Source organism: Capra hircus (assembly GCF_001704415.2).
Source record: "Capra hircus breed San Clemente chromosome X unlocalized genomic scaffold, ASM170441v1, whole genome shotgun sequence".
Lineage (NCBI taxonomy): Eukaryota > Metazoa > Chordata > Mammalia > Artiodactyla > Bovidae > Capra > Capra hircus.
In genome coordinates, this window is record NW_017189517.1 from 10307188 (window position 1) to 10323355 (window position 16168).

The window sequence follows — 16168 nt, forward strand, 5'->3', positions numbered from 1 at the left end:
TGCCTATTATTAGTGCTGTTATTACTCATCTACCTTCCTGGTCCCAACTTTTCTCCATGTATAACAGCCTCAAAGAGGGTTTCCCAGGTGGCACTAGTGGTAAAGAACCCACCTGCCAATGCAGGAGACATAGGAGACACAGGTTCGATCCCTGGGTAGGGAAGATACCCAGGAGGGCATGACAACGCACTCCAGTATTCTTGCCTGGAGAATTCTATGGATGGAGGAGCTTGGTGAACTACGGCCCATAGGGTCGCAAAGAGTCAGACACAAGCGAAGCATCGTAGCACACACGCACAACAGCCCCAAAGAGTATTGCCAAAGCAAGCAGCTTTGCCCATCGTGGTCGCTCCAGGGAAAATCAGAATCTTTTTGTTAACCTAGCTAAGGCATACAGTCCTCTATCACTCTGCCTCCTTCTAGTCCTTCCTTGATTCAAGACAGCAAGATTTCTGATTGGACAATAAAATTTATTTTTATTAACACAGTAAGAAACACTTCAATAAGGGTGAGCTTCATGTCTAGTAAGAATAAGAGTTAACAAGAGCACCAGCATCTTCAGCTTTATATAATTGTATATGTATTAAATATAACAAGTGCGGTTTGTCATTAATTTATAGTAATTTAGACATAATAAAGACACTCTGTTCTCTTGCTTTGGAAATCAGCTTATTATTAATTCAAATCTTTCCCACTTTACTGGCCTAGGTTAAGAACATGGCCACTGACATGAGGTAAATAATGTATGTTTATGTCCCAGCTCTGACACTTACAGGTTGTGAGAATGTGAACAATTTGTGTTGAATCGTATAAGCCTGGCTTCCTCATCTATAAAATGAGGTCTTACTCACAACTAACCCAGATGGTTGCTGGCGTGAGCCAATGAGATTTTGAAAAAGTGGTCATCATGACACCTCCTGACATATAAAGTGAAAGTGTTAGTCACTCAGTCGTGTCTGACTCTTTGTGACCCTATGGATTGTAGCTCGCCAGGCTTCTCTGTCCATGGAATTCTCCAGAAGAGAATACTGGAGTAGGTAGCCATTCCCTTCTCCAGGGGATTCTTTACTGTCTGAACCACCAGGGAAGCCCAATACACAGGAGTAGTTGTAGTAGGTATTATCATCATCATGATTATCACTTCACCACCCACCTCTTGTGGTGGCCAAGGCCCAGAACCCATGGTTTTAGGTGTCACTCGTTATTGTAAGTCCAAGTGAGGCTGGTTCTTTCATTCTGCACCCTTTCAAAAACTTTTGAGAATATCTTCAGGCTCCAAGTAAACCTGTATTTATTTGGGGTCTACATTGTGGTTTTGACTGAGTTTCATTCTGATATTTAAGTTCAGCCAGAGGTAGAGTTCAAAGTGAAATCTAAAGAGGAAAGGCTCTTTTATGCAATTATAACTGAAAAAAAAGTTTCTACAAAATGGAAAGTGCTGAGTGTTGCACAAATCTGAGGTCAGTTACTTTCTCAGGCCAGACAACAATTAAAGCTTTAATTCACTCAGCACTCCCACCGCCTGTTAGTCACACCATTCCCATGACTAAGGCAATGCTTTTACCGATGGAAATTCCTTTCTGGGGTGCCTTCTGAGTATAGCATTATAGAGACACACATTTTACATGTCAAACTAGAGAGCATTTTGTCTGGTGCAGCAAAAAAATAAACCCCTGGTGAATGGAAGATCCAGGAACATCTAGTTGAAGGATCCTGCCAACATAAAATAAGTTTGGAGGATTATTCTTCCGCCTTGATTATGAGTTTCACTTTTTCAATTTCCTTGCAGATTTTGGGATGCATTGCTTGATAAGAGAATTAGGAAGAAAAGCAGTTACCAGATATGCCTCGCTCATCCCAGCTAATGGCATACTCCTGAGTGTTTTCGATACCATTTCTTTAGGAAGTTTTCTCTGACCTTTTCTCCAGCTCCATTAGGTTGGGGCCCTATGGAATCTGTAGGAGAGCAAAATTTGCCACCCCCAAGATATCTCTTTGTAATGGGGATTGTTTCAAGCTGAAAATAATCAAGGCCCAAAATGACTCAGGAAGAAGCTCCCCCTAACTGCCTAAAGAGTGTAGCTTGAGGACCAGTTCCAGGCTGGGAGCTACCATCATTGGTAACTATAGTGAGAACTAAGTGCGCACACAGGGCAGAACCCAGCAAAAGTCTCTTACAGTTCCTCTTTGTATCCTATTATCTCCACATAAAGCAGCAAACATTTGTTTACCAAATATTTGCTTTTCCAGCTCCGTATGAATTGCCTTTCTCCCCTTTGAAGCCCCAAACCACTACCCTGAATATCCTCTTTTGTCTTTAGCTGAAGTTAGTATTTAAGGTGAGAGTTTCAATCATTTGGGGAGTTAGTTTTCCTGGGTCTCTATCATGTATATATGTTCTTAAACTTGGCTTGATTTTCTCCTGTTAATCTGCCTAATGTCAATTTAATTCTTAGACCAGCCAGAAGAACCTAGAAGGATAGAGGAAAATTTCTTCCTCCCCAGTAGATCTCACAGTGTCTTGTTCCTTTCTTTCAGAGTGCTCATCACACTTAGAATTAAATAACAAATCACGTACTTGTGAGTGTAGTGTGTTTTTTTTTTTTTTCCTGCTAGACTGTACACTCTCTGAGGACAGAGCCTGTGTCCAATTTGGCCACTGCTTCTGGGACTCCTAGCTCAGCACCTGGCACATAGTGGATGCTCAGTAAACATTTCTGAGTTAATCTAGTTTCCCCTCCATCCTTGATCTGAACTAGCTTGATGAACTTCTCTGCCTTGCCAACAAGAAACTTGAATAGAATACAAAGGAATCAATGAAAACTCAAAGCTTAGCCCAGGTGTTTTGCAAAGGGATTCCTTCCGTTTGTAACATGAAGGGCCCACATTTCTTTCCCAGGGGCTTGGATGAACTAGATCTATTTCCTCTTCTCAGGGGTAAAGTGTTAAACTACTCCTTCTTTCCTCACCTCCATTCTAGTTTCATTTTTAGCTTGCTAATCTGACCTTTAGTTTAGTTTTTTTTTTTTTTAAAGGCATCAAACACAAAGAGTAGGTATTTTCCCCCAGTGATATTAACAAAGTGAGACCATCCTTATCCCAAAGCCATTTTTTCCTTGGAAAAGTTAGGCTGTGATGTTTATATGAATGTAGATCACTGAGAAAAGAATGGTGTGGTTTAAGCTTTGCTCAGGAAACCCAAGGACTTAGCAAATGCCAGACTTCTAAATATACGACTTAGGAATTACTCCCCCAAATGAGACATTTGCTCCCATTTCGTTCAGAATTTAATAAATGCACACAATTTCCTTCTCCACCCGGCTAAACCCCTATAACATTCAGGCAAAAATTGGAAGACCTCAGGCTGGCCTATGGTCAAGCAAAGCTCTGTACTGGGTGGAAGGCTGTCCTAGAAAACAAGGCCCCCTCACACCCACAAGGCAACTTATTAAGAATTACATAAGTTCAAAAAAGTCTGAGACATTTCTTGAGAACTCCTTTTAAAAATAATTATTATTCTTCACTCTTTTGCAGAATATCTTGGCAACATATTTTAAAATATAAGAAGACATTACTTTTCTGCCTCAGTTTCCAAGAGACATGGCTGCTCCTAATGCTCTTTTGATCTCAGCTTAAGATGCCACATCACCTCCTCCAGGAAGCCTTCCTTCACCCCCACCAAGAAGGTGTCTTCCTCTGTGCTTCGAAAGCTGTCCTGGTGGGTCTGAGCTGAGCACTTAACCATGTAGTCCCTTCTGCCTGTTTCCTCCTGTCTCTCCCACTGGACTGAGATCCCCTGAAGGCAAAGAACACATCTTTTCCGGTCAGTCAATTCTGCCCTGGGCATTCCCTGGCTGTCCACTGGTTAGGATTTTGTGCTCTTACTGCTGAGGGCCTGGGTTCAATTCCTGGTCAGGGAACTAAGATCCCACAAGCCTCACAGCATGGCCAAAGGAAAAAAAATCTGCCCTTTCTTGCTTCTGGGCCTTCACTCCTAATTTTCCTTCAAGGCTTTTGTTTAAGCTCTTCTCCTCATACTCCCCACCCTAGACTGAAATCCTGTAGCCATGTGGCTTCCTAGAGTTACTGAAACCATGGATTTGCTACTCTAGCTCCAATGGTTATGCTGGTCAATGTTTAATAACTGGTTTTCTGGGGGAAAAAAAAGATTCCTAGTTACAATGATCGCTGATTTCCATGGTATAAATACTTCTACCATGGTCAATTTCAAGCCATCAGTGTGAGGTCACTCGACATTGACTTGGGAAAAAGTACAATCAAAAATAAAGTGATGAGGAAGTAATATACTTTGAGTATTTATTGCCTGTCTTAACTAAGTATATTTGATTTAATTGTAAGTTTATATAAATTAATTTTTAATTTTAACTTTTATTTGTTTATTTGGCTGTGCTGGGTCTTAGTTGTGGCATGTGAATTCTCAGCTGTGGCATGTGGGATCTAGTTCCCTGACCAGGGATTGAATCCTGACCCCCCTCAGAGTCCTAGCCACTGGATCACCAGGGAAGTCTCTATATAATTTAATTTTTAATAGCAGTGTGTTTAGTAATCAGTTTTCTAAATTTTTTAACATTTATCCACTCTCCCAAGCCAGCAGGAGCTCATACCAGCACAACCAAGCTCCCTCTTACTTCTTTTCTAGAAGGGACAAAAGTATGGATTTGCTGGGCTGTCTCCAGTGAAAATGGGTGAGTGTCTCCTCTGAGCTCGGTTGTGCTGTTTTACCACAAAGGTGTTGGAGAAGAAGAGAGTTTCCTCTACCCTTCTTGGTTCTTCCAGCTGGCCTAAGAATTTAACTGACATGAAACTGATGAATATCAAAAATCACACAAAAGTTTAATAAGACATATACATGGGAGAGACCCAGGCAAAATCAGTAACTCCCCAAACATATGAAACCCTCACCTTAAATACCATCTTTAGTTAAAAACAAAAGAGGATGTCGGGGGTAGTGGTTTGGGACTTCAAAAGGGGTGGGAAGGCAACTGACCTGGAGATGGTCAAGCAAATGTTTGGTAAGGAAATGTTGGCTGGGCCCTGTAGATGCAAGGAGACACAGAGTGGACTTTGATCTCTAGGCCCTGTTCTGCCTTCCACCCCCGGCCCATATTCTCTGCAGATGTCTCTGCTGATAGCTCTATTCTGGAACCAGGTCTCTGAGTAAATTCTTTTAGGCAGTTAGAGAGAAGGTCTTGAGTATTTGGGGCTTTGATTATTTTCAGCTCAAACCCCTGACACCTCACAGCTGTATAACACCTCACAGCCAACTTCCTACCCACTAAGCTCATGCGTCACTCCCTGCTGAGAAACTGAACGAAGCTCTTCTAAGCACCTTACCCTGGACTTGAGGGGCAAGCACCCACGTTCTTCCTAAGGAAGCAAGCAAAATAGTGCAGGTTTGATATTAATGCCAAATTCACACCAAATCCCTTACAGCAAAAGAAAATTCTTGCCTTTCCAAGCCTCAGACATTGATCCAATTATTTCAAGACCCATTAGAATTCATTGAATTCCAACCCAATGGAAGAATTTAGACCTTTCTCTGAGGTTTCTTGGAATGGTTTTGACTATCCTAGAGCACCAGACCAGCTACCAACAGGGTGTGTGTGTGTGTGTGTGTGTGTGTGTGTGTGTGTGCGCGCACGCTCTCAGTTGTGGCCAACTCTTTTGACTCCGTGCACTGTAGCCTTCCAGGCTCCTCTGTCCATGGGATTTCCTAAGCAAGAATACTGGAGTGGACTGCCATCTCCTTCTCCAGGGGATCTTCCCAATCCAGGGATCGAACCCATGTCCCCTGCATTGGCAGGCAGGTTCTTTACCTCTAGCACTACCTGGGAAGGCCCCACCAACAAGATAGAACTACAGAATAGTCACAATGTGTTTGAGACCAAATCCCAGTCACAGTAGACCTACTTTTCAGGCACTAGTGGAATGTCCTGGAAAAGAACTTTAAATAATCAAAGCAATACCTCACACACAATGGATGCTTCCTACCTATGTGCCAAGCACAGTATAAGGCCATCCTCACAGACTAATTCATAAGGCCTCATGTAAAGACCTCAACTGGGCACACCCTCATCTAAATTGTCAGCATGCTGGGGCTGTTGCCAATCCAGTGACATCAGACTGTGGTTTGGATCAAAAGTTTCTGCTTCATTATGTGTCAGAATGATGTCGTGGCTCTCTAAGAATTCACAGCTGGGGGGAAAAGTCTCTCAGGGACTATTCCTTTTTTGCCAAAATGGTGCCATTCAGAGTTGCAGGAGACGTGGCTTCCCCAACAAGGTGCCCAAGTCACCTTGGCTCACTCCTTTGAGAAGCACGGCAGGAAGACATCCCGTGGGCTCAGCTTTGCCCCTCTCTGACATCCGTTCAGAGAGTTGAAATCCGTTGGCTTTTCAGGGCAGTGGGTGACACTACCCACGGTCCTTACAGATCTTCAATAAGTTGACATTTCACATCATTTGCATAAATCAAAGTGACGGAGGTGCATGAAGTTGCTGACTTTGGGAGATGATCATACAGAAGAGAAAAAGACATTTCATGTTCTTACCGATGAGTGAAATAAGTAAATTTTGAAAAGGAAGTGAGAAGCTTTGTGGGAGGAACCTCTCAGGGAGAGGGCTGCAGTGGTAGCTCTGTCTTGTACCCCAGTAATACACTGCTGGGGAAATGTCTCAAAACCACCCATTATGTGCACCCTAAAACCCAACATGCAGAATCCACATTCTCCCTGGAAACAAGAGAGTCTTGATTAGCTTAATCCTGATCTCAGAATAAAAACTCTCTGTGTCACATGGAAAATTGATCTGGTTTCCTCTAAATGAAACTTGAGTCTTGGTCCCCTATGGCTGTTGATCTTTATCTTTTCCTGCAAAAATAAGTTTTTTTTTTCCTTACTGTTGGTGTGCAGAAACAGCCTAAATCAGCTTCCAAGCTGCTTTCTTCAAAAGGAGTTTCAGTGGCAGTAAACTAAATGTCCATAGACAGAGGAAGGATGAAGGAGATGGAGTACATCTATACAATGGAATATTACTCAGCCACAAAAAGGAACAAGATAAATGCCATTTGCCGCAATATGGATGGACCTAAAGATTATCACACTGAGTGAAGTCACTCAGCCAGAGAAAGACACATATCACATGATATCGCTTATATGTGGAATCTAAAAACATGGTACAAACAGACTTATTTACAAAACAGAAATAGAGTTGCAGATGTAGAAAACTAACTTATCCTTCCAGGGTGTAAGGGGAGGGGGATAAACTGGGAGACTGAGATTAACATACACACATGACTATATATAAAAATAAATAACTAATAAAGACCCACTGTTCAGCACAGGGAACTCTACTCAGTACTCTGTAATGTCCTATATGGGAATAGACTCTGAAGTAAATACATGTATACATATAACTGATTCACTTTGCTGTGCACCTGAACCTAACACAACTTTGTAAATCAACTGTACTCCAATAAAAATTAAAGAAAAGAAAAAAAAGAGTTTCAAGAGTTCAGTGAGTGTCCCAGTTCTCAAGTGTTTCTTATGCACACAATAAATCATTGTGAAAAAAAAAAAGAGTTCAGTGAGTGAATAGAAGAGGCAAGCAAGCAAGCAAACAAACAAAAACCCCAAGTGGCACAGCAATTTGGGTCAGAAGTTGAAAAACACAATTGTTAGGCCTCATTCAGGAAGGAAGATCTTTTTCATGTTAATCAACTACTAATTATAAAATAGGTGAGAGCAGGCGCTGTGAGGGACTGAAAAGGCGGGGGCTGGGGCGGTGCTACTTCATAATTTACTCACCCTGGATTGGAGAGTGGGCGTTGTAAGATTTGGCACCAAACCCCAGCGAGTCACTCTGTAGCGTGGGTTTCTCTCAGTTTGGGCTTTCGGTTTGGATACCACAGGGTGGGGGAGCTAAAGTCATTGTAAGACCAAGTTATCACATTGCTGATGTCCACTACCCAGAACCAAGTCAAAGGGAGAGGATTCGTGGTCTAGGAAGTAAATGGAAGCAAAGTGATCTCACCGCTGCTTTTGTGTTAGAATTGCTTGGAGAGCTTTAAAAACTCTTGGTGTCCAGGCTGCACTGTGAATGAATTGAATCAGATTCTCTGGGAGGAAGAGTCAGGAATCAGTTTTTTAAAGTTAATTAATTTTTTTAAAAAGTTAATTCATTAATTAATAGTAAGTTACTGTTGATTGATTGTTTCTCACTTATTTATAGGTATTGGCATGTTTAACAACAACAAAAACCTCCCTAGGTTGGCTTCCCTGGTGGCTCAGTGGTAAAGAATCCACCTGCCAATGCAGGAGACAGGTGATTTCAAGGTGCAGTTAAGATTGAAAATCAAGAATTAAATAGCAATAAAACATAGCTAAAATAATCAAGTATTCTAATATGTTCAGAGTCTGTATTTTTTCTTATAGTTGGCATACAACATGTCCAATTAGCATTGTTGCCTCATATTAGCATTGAGACATGTGTAAACTGAATACCTAATCAAGGGGCCAAGTATGGGGACTGACTTTGAGCAGACAGTAGGCTGGCAAAGCTGATGCCCTCCTCAGAGAGATGGGCCCCTGTGAACTCATGGCCTTGGCACTTGGTATAGTTGGCCAATCAGTTGCTACCAAGTGATCAAGGTAGAGCAGAGATCCGAGAGCCAGACATGCAGGCGGATCTGGGATTCTGAGGAAACAGCATGGAGAGGCATTAAATATGGAAGCCCCCGGACTTCCCTGGGGGTCCAGTGGTTAAGACTGCACGTCCGGTGCAGGGGGTGCAGGTTCCATCCCTGGTCGGGGAACTAAGATTCCACTTGCTGTGTGGTATGGCCCAAACAAAAGAGAAACAAAACCTATGGAGGCCCCCCGAGATGGGATGGTGCACTGGAACACAATCAGAGAGGGAAGGAGCTTCATTCTGCCCCACGCTATAGAGTTCTTGATTTAGGCGCAGGCAGTAGCCACCCTCCTCTTTGGTGGGGGTTTGGGAGTTTGAGGGGATCTGCTAAGGCATCTGCTTCCTGGTAGGTCTGAGTTAGTTTCATGTTCAACGTGTTCGAGTCAAGAGCCACCTGTCAGATGGAGGACAAACTTTCGAGGTGCCTAAGACTTTCCTGGCTAGGAGAGCTGTGTGCTGCTCTGATGGGACTGGCACACCAGGCCATTCCTCCATGGCTGAAGTCCTTGTAGCCTTTGGGGTCTGCTTGTGAAGATGGCACCCAATAAATATTCTTTTGCAGCTCATTTGAGGACATTCAAGGGCTTCCCTCGGAGAAGGCAATGGCACCCCACTCCAGTACTCTTGCCTGGAAAATCGCATGGGCGGAGGAGCCTGGTGGGCTGCAGTCCATGGGGTCGCTAAGAGTCAGACACAACTGAGCGACTTCACTTTCACTTTTCACTTTCATGCACTGGAGAAGGAAATGGCAACCCACTCCAGTGTTCTTGCCTGGAGAATTCCAGGGACGGGGGAGCCTGGTGGGCTGCCGTCTCTGGGGTCGCACAGAGTCGGACACGACTGAAGCGACTTAGCAGCAGCAGCAGCAGCAGAGAAAGAAGAGTTCATGCAGGAGCCAGAGGAGCCTCAGGAAGATTTGAGGAGAAGCAGCCAAGTGGGAGGAGGGATTGTCATGAGATCCCAGGGCATTGAGATAAAAGATCCAATTTAAATACTATTATATAATTAAGTCTTTAGTTCCTAGTACCAGTCTATACCGACCCTGCTTTGCATGTATGGGTAAGATGAATTTCTTGCAATGATCAATTCTCTGTAGTTAAAAAGTTCCCTTTAACAAGAAAATTCTTTCCAACAGGAACATTTATTAATTCTCTCCCCCAACCCTTTGCTACAAAATGCATTTACAGGCAGACCTCAGATATATTGTGGGTTTGACTGCAGACCACAATAATAAATCAAATCTCACAATAAAATGGGTCACGTGAATTTTTTGGTTTCCTGGAGGATATAAAATTTATATTTACACTCTACCATAGTCTATTAAGTGTTCAATAACTGTATGCCTGAAAAAACAATGCCTTGATTTTAAAGTATTGCTAAAAATTGCTAACCACCATCTGAGCCTTCAGTGAGACAGAGTATTAACATCAGAGACCACTGATCACAGTTCAGTAAATAGAATGACAATTTAAAAGTTTGAAATATTTCAAGAATTAACAAAATGTGACACTGAGACATGATGCAAGCAAATGGTGTTGGGAAAATGGTGCCGGGAAAATGGTGCCGATAGACTTGTTTGATGCAGGCTGGTCACAAACTTTCAATTTGTAAAAAACCCAGTACCTTCAAAGCACAATAAAGTGAAGCCCAACGAATAGAGTTCTGCCTGTATTCTCCTATTGCATATATGGTACATATTATAACATCCTTTTTGGATAACTGTCCTGCTAATAAGAGACATTTCTAACTATTAAAAAATGATGCTAAAGCTGAAACTCCAGTACTTTGGCCACCTCATGTGAAGAGTTAACTCATTGGAGAAGATTCTGATGCTGGGAGGGATTGGGGGCAGGAGGAGAAGGGGTCGACAGAGGATGAGATGGCTGGATGGCATCGCTGACTCGATGGACGTGAGTCTGAGTGAACTCCGGAGTTGGTGATGGACAGGGAGGCCTGGCGTGCTGCGATTCATGGGGTCGCAAAGAGTCGGACACGACTGAGCGACTGAACTGAACTGAACTGATACCAATAAATAAACCATAAAGATATATTGTACAGCACAGGAAATACAGCCAATATTTATAATAACTTTATTTTTCTTAATATATATATTTTATTGAAGTATAGTTTACTTAAAATGTTTTCAGGTGCATAGCAAGGTGATTCAGTTATACATATACACATACATTATTTTCAGATTATTTCCCATTATAGGTTATTAATAAGATATTGACTATAGTTCCCTGTGCTATACTGTAAACTTTGTTGCTTGTTGCATATCAATTTTTTAATTAAAAATCTAGCATTCTTTTCATACCAAGTCAAACAACTGGAATCAAAACATCATAAATGTTTTAACTAGGTAAAAATTCATAAGTTTTCAAAAATATATATTATACGTACTTTTTATATATGTGTATACAAAGGCTTTTCTACTACGCTTAGAAAGAACATTAAAAAAAGTGAAACTGGAAGACATAAGTAAATGAAATGGGAGCACTGAATATGAAATAGAAACAGTGAAACAAACTAGATAAAAGTAAAAGATCCTCATATAGTCCAGCTGTTTTCAAACATGGCTGCTGATAAACATATGTGGAGCTTTGAAGAAAAAAGACATACTTGGGCATTTATATTTTATCTTATATTCCAAGATAATTCTGACACACATCTGGATTTGAAAAAGTGATTACAGATTTTTCTATTTAATGGTAGTTTTGCTGGTCTGGAATATAATAACTTTAAGTGGAGTAAAATGTAGAAAAATTTTGAATCACTATGTTGTACACCTGAAACTAACATTATATTGTAACTTAACTAAACCTCAGTAACAATTTTTAAAAAATACACATCAAATAAGCATCTTAGTCTCTCAAAACATGATTTAATTAAACTGCTAATGTAGAAGCCATATTTCTGGTCACTGATATGAGTGGTGTGACTCCAGAGGCTTATCAACACATCACTTGCAGATGAGATTGTTTTTAACAAGAACATTGTAAGTTTCTCTTTTACAAGTCTCGGTCCCTGGGACAGTTTCCCTGCTGCCCCTGCCCCTAGAAAGGCAGAGATCACCTCTCTAGGGCAGAATTAGTTCCTCCAGGCTCAGCAGCCCTGTTATTCCTGTAGATCATCTTGGAAATAAGAGGAAGAGGTGTGGTCCCCAGAAAATTGAAAAGTGAGCTGTTGGTGTGGACTCAGCACACAGGCCCTAAGTTGCCTGCCTCATGTTTTGACAGTGATATTGAACGCTGACATTTATTAAGTGTTAACTCTATAGATAGCATAAGCCTTTAATCATCTCGGTTCAGTTCAGTTCAGTTCAGTCACTCAGTCATGTCCGACTCTTTGTGACCCCATGAATCGCAGCACACCAGGCCTCCCTGTCCATCACCAACTCCTGCAGTTTACTCAAACTCATGTCCATCGAGTCGGTGATGCCATCCAGCCATCTCATTCTCTGTTGACCCCTTCTCCTCCTGCCCCCAATCCCTCCCAGCATCAGGGTCTTTTCCATTGAGTCAACTCTTTGCATGAGGTGGCCAAAGTATTGGAGTTTCAGCTTCAGCATCAGTCCTTCCAATGAACACCCAGGACTGATCTCCTTTAGGATGGGCTGGTTGGATATCCTTGCAGTCCAAAGGACTCTCAAGCGTCTTCTCCAACACCACACTTCAAAAGCATCAATTCTTCAATGCTCAGCTTTCTTCACAGTCCAACTCTCATATCCATACATGACCACTGGAAAAACCATAGCCTTGACTAGACAGACCTTTGTTGGCAAAGTAATGTCTCTGCTTTTTAATATGCTGTCTAGGTTGGTCATAACTTTCCTTCCAAGGAGTAAGCATCTTTTAATTTCATGGCTGCAGTCACCATCTGCAGTGATTTAGGAGCCCCCCAAAATAAAGTCTGACACTGTTTCCACTGTTTAACCATCTATTTTCCATGAAGTGATGGGACCAGATGCCATGATCTTCGATTTCTGAATGTTGAGCTTTAAGCCAACGTTTTCACTCTCCTCTTTCACTTTCATCAAGAGGCTTTTGAGTTCCTCTTCACTTTCTGCCATAAGGGTGGTGTCATCTGCATATCTGAGGTTGTTGATATTTCTCCCAGCAATCTTGATTCCAGCTTGTGCTTCCTCCAGCCCAGCGTTTCTCATGATGTACTCTGCATAGAAGTTAAATAAGCAGGGGGACAATATACAGCCTTGATGTACCACTTTTCCTATTTGGAATCAGTCTGTTGTTCCATGTCCTGCTCTAACTGTTGTTTCCTGACCTGCATACAGGTTTCTCAAGAGGCAGGTCAGGTGGTCTGGTATTCCCATCCCTTTCAGAATTTTCCACAGTTTATTGTGATCCACACAGTCAAAGGCTTAGGCATAGTCAATAAAGCAGAAATAGATGTTTTTCTGGAACTCTCTTGCTTTTTCCATGATCCAGCAGATGTTGGCAATTTGATCTCTGGTTCCTCTGCCTTTTTGAAAACCAGCTTGAACATCTGGAAGTTCACAGTTCATGTACTGCTGAAGCCTGGCTTGGAGAATTTTGAGCATTACTTTACTAGAGTGTGAGATGAGTGCAATTGTACGGTAGTTTGATTATTCTTTGGCATTGCCTTTCTTTGGGATTGGAATGAAAACTGACCTTTCCCAGTCCTGTGGCCACTGCTGCGTTTTCCAAATGTGCTGGCATATTGAGTGAAGCACTTTCACAGCATCATCTTCCAGGATTTGAAATAACTCAACTGGAATTCCATCACTTCCTCTAGCTTTGTTCGTAGTGATGCTTCCTGAGGCCCACTTGACTTCACATTCCAGGATGTCTGGCTCTAGATGACTGATCACACCATCGTGATTATCTGGGTCGTGAAGATCTTTTTTGTACAGTTCTTCTGTGTATTCTTGCCACCTCTTCAGAATATTTTCTGCTTCTGTTAGGTCCATACCATTTCTGTCCTCTATCGAGCCCATCTTTGCATGAGATGTTCCCTTGGTATGTCTAATTTTCTTGAAGAAATCTCTAGTCTTTCTCATTCTATTGTTTTCCTCTATTTCCTTGCATCAATCACTGAGGAAGGCTTTCTTATCTCTCCATCATTTAGTATTCAAAAATAACCTTATAAATATGGTTATCCTTCCCATTTCAAAGATAGGGGAAACAAGGCAAAGAGAAGTAAAGTGACTTGCCTGCTGCCGTCTAGCTAGAGCCTAGTAAGACTGGCAGCACTTGGCCTTAACTGCAATCTACCGCCTCTCAGGAGGGGCTTCCCTGGTGGCTCAGTGGTAAAGAATCTGTATCAATGCAGGAGATGCAGGTTCGACCCCTGGAGTAGGAAATGGCAACCCACTCCAGTATTCTTGCCTGGGAAATCCCATGGACAGAGGATGCTGGTGGGTTACAGCCCACAGGTTCACAAAGTGTGACACAACTGAGTGTGCATGTGCGCGCACACACACACACACATATATCCTGCCTCTCAGGAAGCAGGAGCACGAAGCAGCACTGTGAAGGAGTAAAGTGAGTGAATTCGAAGTCAGCTAGTCAAGTCCAAGCTCTGTATCCTAACAGCTGGCTGTGCTACATTTGGCAACTTACGCACCCTCTCTGAGCCCCGGTTTTCTAATCGATACCAGGAGGATATGAATACTCGCTCTGCGAACCTCACCCGTTTGTTGGGACGATCAAATGAGATGTATTCTAAACGAAGGCTTTAAACGACAAAGCTTTGTGCAAACGCGAATAGGTGATAATATTATTTTCGCAGAACCTCACTCGGCAGTGGACGCAGAGTAGGAGCCGAGCACCGCTGATGAGGGGATCTCAGCCATCCCGGTCCATGCTCTGGCGACACGATCTGCACTGTATTGTAACTCTGCTTGGGAATCTGTCCGAGACTTGTTCGGGACTTGCCAACTCTGTCTGCACAGCACCTGGCTCAGCCCCTGGCCCTGAGAGAAGCCTAGGTCGTGGTACTAGTTTGTGGGGGTGACAGTGGGAGCGGCAAGAGGAGGAGAGGCCCTAACAGCAGCACTTGGAAGGACTCACTTTCTGGGCGGCTACACCACCCTGTGGCCAGCAGAGGGCAGCAGAGACCCTTCCGAAGCCCAGACAGTCAGCGCAAGCCCTGGTACCCCGCCAGGAATCCGTGCATCTCGGACCTTGCTTGAGATTTAGCCTCTCTCTAGGGAGGCCTGGTGTGCTGCAGTCCATGGGGTCGCAGAGTCGGACGCGACTGAGCGACTGAACTGAACTGAACCAAGGGGTGGAAATTGCGCTCCGTTTGACTAAAGTGTTTTCCGACCCTTTGGCAGTTTGCGAATTTCGGCCTGAAACTAGGGCAACAGGAGTCGTTTTAGTCACCAAGGCCAGACCCAACGTTCGCCAAGCCACCGCATCCGTGAGCTCTCAAACTCTCCGCCGAGGGACAGTTGTGCTGCCCGCTTCCTTGCCACAGAGTTCCATGCGTTTGACAAAAGGTATTATCAAATTTGGAAAGAGTTCCTGGCTTTTGAAGATTGAGAACTGGAAACTTCTGTTTTGTTTTGAATAGTGTATTCAAAGTCCCTTAGAGAGAGCTGCCATCTACATATTATTTTGATGTTCTATAGTTAATAGAAAGGCTCATAAGCCCGCATTGGGAGTCACTTAAAGTGGTTGAATGGATGGTAATTATTTTAGCTAGCAATGGAAAGAAGAGCCCAGCATACTGGTAAAGTGGCCTGCTTCTACTAATTGATGGGCCAGCCTTATTATTTTTTCCATTTGACACCAAAAGGCTGCTGGGACTAATGGCCTTTCAAGAGAAGGCAAAAGCTTTCTATTTATTTACCTTATTCTCTAGCTTTTACAGGGTCCCATTTTAATACCCCTTAATTACTCTATAGCAGTTGAGTGAAAGGGTTAAGAGTAATGGGCTTTGGAGTCAGACAAAACCGGGCTTGAATCCTGTCTCTAACAGCTGCCTGGGCTGGGCCACTTATGCTACCGCTCCAAGCTTTAATTTCCTTATCTGTAAAATGGCAACACTAATTCCTGCCTCGAAGGGTTATTGTAAAGATTCAATGAGATGATGCATCTAAAGCACTTAGCCCAGAGCAGGGACCGATGAGTGCTCAGTAAATCATAGCCCTTGATATTACTCAAATATTGTAAGAATGCTAAAACACACGCATACGCAATTATGAATTCACATTGAGGATAGTCAGTAGCCATGATAAAATGCTCAATTCAGAGCCTCATAAGGTAATGAGGTTCAGAGGGATGAGGTAATGCCCCAAAGTTGGTCAGAAACTGCTAGAGATGGACCTTAAGTCCCGTCTGTCTGAAGCTAGAATTAAGTTTTCCATGTCAACTTTCTTCTGGAATGGCAATCAACTCTTCCCTCCAGCCTGAGATATCTCAGAGCTCTGATGTAAGGGGCTGCCCTGAGTCTCCTTGGACAGCCATCCTAGA